Here is a 9,874-nt window from a genome sequence, read left to right on the forward strand (position 1 = left end):
CAAACCAAAGCTTTTCAGGCCTGGCGACCTCGTCTTAAGGAAGGCAGAAGTGTCGAAGCCCTTGGACCAAGGGAAGCTGGCTCCCAACTGGGAAGGACCCTACAAGGTTGCAGACACCTTCGGGCCAAGAGCCTATCGGCTGGAGACCCTTGAGGGGAAACCCATTCCCCAGACTTGGAACGCCGACAACTTGAAGCTGTATTACCAGTGAATTTTAAAATTCAATAGTCGGAATACAAGTTCAGTTTGAAATCTGGGAGTCTTAAAACCTTCGACTAGTGATCGACGCTCAGCCACAACGTATCGACGCGGACCTAGCGCCGACGACGCATCAGACTCTTGCGAGCACCGACGCATCTACAAAAACAGGAGTCAGCACTCCTTCAACGACTCGTCGGACCTTCACAAGGGCCGACGGACTCTTGCAAACGGGAGTTACACTCCTTCGACTTTCGGCAACACATCCGCCCCTGACGAAGGCCGATGCATCTGTTGCGACGGGAGTTCATACTCCTTCTACGGTCGAATTTCTGGGCAGAATCCATCGGCCGACAGGCCGATCGGGCCCCGACCAAAGAAAGGTTAAAAGCCCACGCGACTATTGTCGTGACTTCCGACCAGGCTACGGCCGGTCGAGGGATATTCGGCTTACCCCCGTCTATCACACGACGCGACCTTAGTCGCATCCACGACCTACCGACCGACCTACGGCCGGCTGAATGACATTCGGCTTGCCACCGTCTGTCAAAAAACACAGAACCCGACGCAAGAGAATGGGGACCCGACTTACTATCGTTCTCCCGACACTGCGCCGGGCGACGACCGACTAAATGCATCTAAAGAAGTCCGACTACCGAACCTTTACCGGGTTCGGTCTGCACCCGACTCAATGGATGCACCCGACTGATGACTTCGACTATCGGAAGCCGACCTAAAGTCGGGACACATCCTACTTTCGGGACTGCGCAAGTTATCGAAGTCCTACCGACTTACGTGAGTTAGCGACTTACTTAAGTTGGCAACTAAAGTTCGACATTGCAGCAATAATCGACATTACAAACAAGAAGAGAAAGAAAGAAGTTTCATTCATTGGTGAAAAGAAATTACAAAGTCGGGTCGAGGCCCGATTACATATATTTTCAGAAAACAAAAAGCAAAGATAGTCGGCAGGGCCGATCATCCGTCCTAGTCGATCTCTTCGACCGACGGAGGATCGGGGATGATCGGCATCTCGGCCATAAGCGGTGCTGGGTCGGCCGCTGAAGGATGGGCTTCAGTCGGCAAAGGAACTTCGGTCGGCACCTGCTCCGGGACGGCCTCCTCCACCACGATGACGCCTCCCGACGGCTGGTCGGCCATCTCCTCCGTTCCTTCTCCTTCGACTCCTTCCTCCTCGGCTAGCGGCGGGACGACGCGGCTGACGTCCAACTCCGGGTACAAGGCGTGGACGACGTCCCGACCGTCCTCGAACCCGATCCGGTATGAGGCGAAGCCCGATTCGAGCATCTCCTCCCGGTATCGGTCGGAGGACCGAAAGTCCTCCACCGCCCGATCGGCCGACTCCCTCGCCGACATTGCCTCGTCCTCAGCACGGGCGAGCTCCTGCTTCGCCGACTCTGCCTCGGCCTTAGCCATTTCGGTGTCGACCTGGGCGATGGACAGCTCCTCTTCGGCTTCAGCGAGCTTCTCCAGGCTGACCCGAAGTTGCTCGCATTCCCCTTGGAGTTCGGCTGAGGCACCATCCCGTTCACGCCGAAGGCGACGCACGGCCCGACCTTTGTACTTGGCCTCCTTCTTGGCCGACCGGAGTTCGGACTCAAGCCGGGAGACCTCGTCGATTAACTTAGCCTCCCGGTCGGCCGACTGCTGGAGTTGGTCGGCCAACATTGCTCTCTCAGCCTCGGCCGCTGCCGACTTCTCCTTGAAGGCCGCCCGAACGTTGCCGAACCTTCGGTACCCGGCCTCCAGTTCGGACATTGTGAAGATCAGCTGCCGATGGAAAAAAGCTTCGTCAGAATCGCATAACACGAAAAATTTCTAAGTTAAAGGAAAAAGTGATGCGAAGCTTACCTCAACCATCGTCGGGTAGAACCGCGACAGCATCTCGGCCACCTGCCGAGACCGTAGCGACTCTACGTCGGCTGGGAGGAGGATCCCTTGGCACAACCTCCTCGCAAGGTTGTGGTCGGCCAACGCCGACGCACCCTCGGGGTAGTATGCGCTGGGAGGCATTGAGCGGCTCCCCGACCTATCTTCCTCCGCGGGCTCCATCGGGGCTTTCCCCCGATCAGCTGCCCCGACCGACGGGACTGGCAGCGACGGCACGCTGGAGTTCGACCCGACGCCCCCCGTTGCGCCAACGGACGCCGCCGGACGATGTTCGGTTTCCCGAACATCATCCGGCTCCACTCGCACCGGTGAAACCGCCGATACTTCTTCGGCCGCCTCCTCAGTCGGCCTCTCCTCAGCTTGGACCGTCGGAGCCACGAGGGCTATGACCGGCTCCGACTGGTCGGTCGCCGATGCCTCGACGGTTGGCAGAGCTGGGGTTGGTTTCTTTGCAGGGCGCGAGGGGCCGGCCCCCGACGCTGGCCTCTTCCTCTTGGCGAACTGCCAAATCTCGGCATCCGTCGGCCTCATCCTTGGTGGTGTCCCTGCAATACCGACAAGAACGTTAAAGGCTGGACCAAAAGCCGACCAAAAGATGAACAAAAAGGAAAGCCGGAGGATCGGGCGATACCTATTCGGGGGACCAGACTTAAGCCGGCGTCATAGAGAGCTTGTTCGGTAACAAGCTCCCTCTGCTTCGGTACCGACATGTCCTTCAGTCGGTGGAAGTCCTCCCGGTCGTCCGCATCCACCCGACTGTTGTTGTTGGCCTCGATTCGGGGTATACCCCAACGAGAAGGAAAGCCCCAAGAAGAAGAGGAGGAAACAAAGAAAAACTGGTTCTTCCATCCATGAATGGACGATGGAAGACCAGTTATGAAAGCGAGACCCTTCCGGGGGTTGAAGAGCCATCACCCTCGGGCTTTAGAGTGGGGTTGGAGCACAAAGAAGGCCCGGAAGAGTGAAACGCGGGGGTTGATCGGCAAGAGCTGACACAACAGCGCGAAAGAAATGATTAAACGAACAGAGTTCGGCGCCAGTTGCGTCGGACAGAGTCCGTAGTAATCAAGTAGATTCCGGACGAACTCCGGAATCGAAAGTCGAAGACCCGCGCGAAGGTCTTCAACGTACAGCGCCAGATCGCCAGGCGGAGGGTTGTTGACCCGACCGCCGGCCCCTGGAGCGGAGAGCCGAAACTGCTCCGGGATGCGATAGTGCTCCCGAAGCCGATCGACGTTCGGCCCCGAAAGCGAGGAAGCCTCATCTTCCGGAGCCGATCGGGAGTCGTCGGTCGGGTTCCCCGACCGAGCTCCCTGAGTCGGTTTCCTGGTCATTATGCCGGAACCGAAAGAAAAGAAAGAGAAGGAAAGGAAGAAGAAGGAGAAGGGGGGACCACGAACCAAATGGACCCTCCGCAAGCGAAGAAGAGCTCTGCCCGCGACGACTGAGAAATCGCCCGGACAGAGTTTCCCCAGTGAAATGTCGCAAATGTGGGTCAGGGGTCCGGGAGGTCCTATATATATAGGGCCGACCGACGGCCGAGATGCTTCCGCGCCGACCGAAGACCTGCAGATGCGCGATGCGTGGCACCCGCCGGTTGGCTAGCGAGTCGGCGCGCCCCATCCCGGGACGGCCGCACCGCCCACATTAAATGCCGGAGGGGGCGCCGGCCAACCACCTTGACACGCGGCACGCGGGGCGCGGCTCTGCATTCACGTGCCCGCGCCGGTTCGCGTTCCCGATGGGACGCCTGACAGCGGCCCTCTCTCCCGTGATCGGCGCCGAACATCCGATCGACTGACGCCGTATCGTCCGGCGCCCGATCTTCTGACACCGACGTAACGACTGACGACGACAAGACGTGGCGTCTGACACCTGACGCCGACGTGACTTCTGACATCGACTGGACGTCCGGATCGCTGGACATTCATGAGACGTCTGACATCGGATCATCCGGCAGTACGGTCGGATCTACACGTGCGACAAATCCACTCCCAGTCATCCGGGATTGCTGCCCGAATGGAAGCATCGGCCAGCTCACCACCCGACTTAGGAGTGGAGGGGGGCAACTGTTGGGGGATACCCACCGACCGACCGACCGACCGACCGACCGACCGACGGACTGACCGACTGACGGCCCGACCGACCGACGGACCGACCGACCGGCGGCCCGTCAGTCGGCCCGACCGACCGACGGACCGACCGACCGGCGGCCCGACCGACCGGCGGCCCAACCGACCGACGGACCGACCGACTGGCGGCCCGACCGACTGGCGGCCCGACCGACCGACGGACCGACCGACTGGCGGATGCCATCACCGGCCATTCGACAATCCATCGCCGACTGGGAATGTGTCGGGCGTATCCATCCCGACCGACTGAACCCAGTGGATTGATGGCCGACTCACATGATGCTCGCCGACCGATGGAGGGGCCCGACACCACCCAGCTGGTTGCCGACTTTTGGTCGGTCGGCTCCTCCAACACCGTACAGCCGCCAGACGTTGTCAGCTCTGACATGGACATGCGGCACAGTTACCTAGGGGCATTGTCCCGCCGAGAGCCGGGTCAACCCTGGTGATTGGACGGCCACACGGCGACATGACGTTTTCACGGCGACTCTGACAGTCCACAGTGAGTTGACAGTTCCTCACTTGTCTGCGCCATTAATGACGGCGCCATACTTAGCTCCACTATATATACCGGGGAAGGCAACAGTGCAAAGGATCGATCCGCCCGTCTCTCCCACATACGCAGGCTCGCTCCTCTCTCCCTCTCTCTCTCTCTCAGAGCTCTCTGTCTGCATTTCACTGTTGCCCAGTCACCTCTCTGACTTGACCGTCGGAGGGTCCCCGCCGGAGCCGCCTCCGGTTGGTGCGGATTTCCTTTTGCAGGTGCACGCTCTCCGGCGATCGGACGACGAAGCGATTGGCCGCAACAAACCCCTTATTAAGAACGTGAACTATACTCAAGGTGAGACCTGAAACTGTATAGGTCTCTTGAATTAATATTTATTGACTTTACTAATTTAACTAAATTGCACCCTCTCTATTGATACTACATCTAGATATCTTGTTACAATAACAAGTGAGGCAATTTTTTTGCTTTACTTTTTCTCAATAGAGCAAACTGGTCCCAGGTACCATGAAGCATCATCATACATGGTAATCATTTTCATAAGTAAAATTTATGAAAGCACAAGTTGTTAAATAAAGATGCATGATGTCTCGTAAATGGGAGACTAGTTTACCTAGATTAGGCTGCTGAGCCGTTTACCATTGACTTGCTACTTAATTTTAATTTTTAATAAGAAGGTTCGTGATGAGAGCCAGTGGACCATATAATTAGTTAAAGATTAATAAATCATCTTTTGGGAGGAGGTACCTCTTAACTAATTTTTTAAACTTGGATCGATCCAATACATCGGTTTTCGTTAACTAACATTCAAAAATATTGACACTGCTAGGGAGTGCTTGGTTGGGGGGAGGGGGGCGGAGGGAGTGAAGGTGTAGAATCGAAATCAGAATAGATGATTTCTATTTCAATAGTTAGTTGGAGGAGTCTTACTTCGATTTCGATTGTAATATGAAATGGGAATGGCCCAATTTATATAGAACTTAATTTTTACTCTCTTCTATGGATTCAAATTTTCATTCCAATTTCGATTCCATTTACGAACTAAGCATTTGGGGGGAATTTAGCCATTTTGATTCCGATTGCGAACCAAGCACCCTCCTAAAATAAGTATAAAGAATAATGAATTCTCAAAATCAAAATCATAAAAACAAGATTTTTTTTTTATTTTCTAGGTAATCTTCTATTTTTTTGAAATAAAAAGTTTCCCATATAATTCCATTAATCTACTATTTTTTAGAACAAAACTTATAGATTTACATGATATAATAATTAAATATAATAAATTTGGGAGCGTAGTAATTGGGGGGGCCCGGGGGGGTGTGTAATATATAAGAAACCCTCCAAATCCATCCATAATTGGCCCTAGATAAGGTGGACTAGTTTTGCATTAATAGACTTGGGTTGTAACTGGATCGAACCAACCAACGTACTAAATGAATCAGGTTTAAAGTTAGGGTTTTGCTAACCAGTGCCCTTAAGGCACTGGTTAAGGAATATTTAATGCTTTTTGAAAACCAGCAAAATTTTTAAAAGTAAATATATTTTTATAAAGATAATTACATCTTTTGCACAGAATATAAAAAGATATAATCCTCATTTCTGATGTGTTTTGCTGGTTTTCAAGGAACATTAAATGTTTCTTGACGAGTGCCCTCGGGGCACTGGTTAGCAAAACCCTTAAATTTAAAGCCCTTATCTTTTAATCTATTTCAATCTGTTAGATAATTTGTTCGAGTCATAGACTATTTAAATCATTTAAAATATATTTAACTTGTTGAAGACTTGTTTAATACTATTTTATAAATTGATCATCCAACCTATTTACAAGTTGTAATTTTCATGTTGGGTAAAGTTACCCATCTGATTTCAAATTAACCAGTGTTCCTTGATACCCATATCCCATTACAACTCAGACTCGACCAACCCGGGTCATCGCCATCTCCATCAAGTAAATGGCGGACACATTATGCGACACGTAAACTAATAGATCAATGAAATATCTTAAGAGGAAGATATCACTGCATGCATCATCTACAAAAATGACTAAGAATTGCATGCAACAAGTAATTCAATGGACCTACAAAGCAATGGGAATTTGGCACCACTTAACAAATCCTTGTATATAGTAGTAAAATAATATATCCAACTTTCATTAGGAGTAGATCTCTAGGTTACAATGGACCACTCTAGAGCAAACTCCAACCATCCCTGGTAAGCTTCATGGATGCTCGGTGCACTACATCCTCCACCAATATGCTATTCTTTTTCTAATCCTTGGCCAAGAAAAGCTTGTCCTTCTTTCTGGCATTTAGAAATAATCACACATAAATATATCAACTGAAAAAAAAAAAAAAAGAATTAGTGCACGTGTTAGTGAACAGTGGGCTAATTAGTTGGGAGCCACTAACTTGGGTAGGCGAGGAATGAGGATGGAGAAGTGACAACTTTTTTTTTTTTCTCTTCGATGGAGATGTGACACCCATCTGTGGGGTGGTTAGATGCGGTGGTCGATACTCGCTAGACACTTGCTAGGTACTTTTATGAGTATGGACATCATTCGACCGCCACCACACAAAGCACTCTCCCAACAGTATGTGCTAAAAATTAGTTGGAACCAAAGTAACTTTATCCCCAAGGCTTTAACACAAGCTGAAGTCTCGCAGTACCTAACTTTTGGTTGGTGTGTCTTTCATAAAAAAAAAAAAAATTATATATATATATATATATATATATATATATATATATATATATATATATATATATATATATATGTATATATGTGTGTGTATTATTTTGAGAGGATAAACATTTTGTATTTCTTACGTCTAAAGATCTCATAATAGGTATCTCAAAGATTCATACGTCATTCTATCGTAGCAGAATCCACTTATATTTTAGCCCATGATGCTGAAGTTACAATATAAGATGGATAATTTATATAAACATAAAAAAAATTTAGAGATATAAGTTTGGTTTTGTTTAGAATCGAATGAACAGTACTGTTTGATATTTATACGAGGATGAATTTAAAATTGAGATCCAAATTTTTCAATAAAATATTATTTAAATGGAATCATGTTGTTTAGGACGCACATCAGGTGACTTTGTTTTAATTTGCTGATTTAATCAAGTCAAATCAAAAATTTTAAAAAACTAGATTTGTATACGGGAGATGTCTCAAAAAATTATAGGTCTCTTTCTTCAATGATATTGAAGGCCGTCAACTAAGCTACTGAGATTTTTATCACAAAAAAAATTATATATTCACATTATTTTGACTTAGACTATAGGACTAAACCTGAGATAACAACGTATTCCTCTATTCTTTATTATTTTATTTTATTGGAGGAGAATGGATAAGGTCGTGGAATAAGTTCAATCGACTAAATCCCCCTTTAATAATATTAATAATACTGCTAACGGACATCATCAAAGCCATCCATTAAACCTTTTCCTATATATATTTTTATCCCTTCTATTTACCATGAACCGATATTAGCATCTGCTAGGATCTCAAAAATGTGTATCTAAAAATTATTCGAAGACCCATGCAATATCATGTAATGATTTTTGAATCAAAATGGCCTTCCCCATGTCACGAATCTTGATTTTATATTTAATATGATGCTCGCCTTTTGCACGTTAACATTAAGATCACTAATTTCAAAGAAAATGCTATTATGAGTGTTTTTGTAAAATAAAACCTAATCTTCTACCATGGAGTAAACAAGTAATACCTAATCAATGGGTTGGGCCAGATTCCACTCATGTAAAGTGGCTGCTGCTTAAGGCTGAGCTGGTCCACTAGACATAACAGGGAGGATACCGAGTGCCGACAAAGCCGTAGTGGAGGGGCAAGGTTAAAAAATTTGTGAAATTTTGTAGGGGAAAGGACACCGCTGGATCCCCTGGTCAACCGTCCGGGCACACTATTGGTCCCGTTATTTTATGTGTCACCGTCATGATCTAAAAGCGGAATCAAGTAGACAAATCTGCTCATGTGAGCGTAAATGAGCTTTGAAATTCAAAAACATTAGAAAGAAAATTAATTAGATTATAGGATTACAATGACATCCTCCTAATTTTTCACGATTTGTATTTATACTCTAAAATTTTTAATATTTTTAATTAGACTTTAAAATTTAGGATTTAGTTGTAATGTATGTTAGTCATTTTTCAGTAGTATAGTATCTTTAATTAAAAATAAATAATGAATAAGAACTATCATATCGATTGGTATCATACCATACTATACTGTTATCCAATCAAATAAAAAATACCATACTATTTTAACACTCATATACTAAATTTTATCATATTAAATTACATACTAATATTATAATAGAATGAAATATTGAGATTGTGAACTTTAAAATGACTAATTTACCCTCTATCTGTTAGTGGACGGGGGTTATCAATTAGAAGGAAATCTTTTTTGAGCTTTTGACTAATATCTTTCTCCTCTCATTCTCTCTTCTTTTTTACCTCTTTTGTTTCGTAACTCTTTATATAAAGCTTCTCCTTTTGTCCATTTTTCCATTGATTCTCTCCTCTTTTCTAATGAATATTTTGAGAATATCACCAATCTATGTGGATATATGTTATATATATATATATATAGAGAGAGAGAGAGAGAGAGAGAGGATAATAGAAATATGGAAGAGATGGAGGCAAGCTATAGCTAGAGTGGAGAAGGATTGGATGCATGGGTGAGGATGGGATATTGTTGGCATAGTAGGTCATATGAGTTTTGAGATAGAGATGACTGACTGGATGGTGGATGATGGTGTTTGACATAAATAGAAGAAAACACAAAGACAACATAGCAAGATTGATTAGTGCTAAATGCCCTCTATTAATTTAATAGAAAAGGTATTTCTAAAATTTTAAAAATATTTTGTTATGACATGATGATTGTGTGTTCATATATTTTGAGAGAGATGAACGGTCGAGCAACGTTGCAATAAAATATTAAGTTTTGAAATCTAATTGAAAAAATTAAAAGTTTTAAGGTGTAAGTGTAGATTGCAAAAAGCTATGAGGTTGTTGTTGCCATTTCATCTAAAAATAATAGAAAAAGAAGGATTAGAAAAATGGGAATACAGATATCAGATCCGGATGCTACTGT

The sequence above is a fragment of the Elaeis guineensis genome, chromosome 1 (genome assembly GCF_000442705.2).
Source record: "Elaeis guineensis isolate ETL-2024a chromosome 1, EG11, whole genome shotgun sequence".
Classification (NCBI taxonomy): Eukaryota; Viridiplantae; Streptophyta; class Magnoliopsida; order Arecales; family Arecaceae; genus Elaeis; species Elaeis guineensis.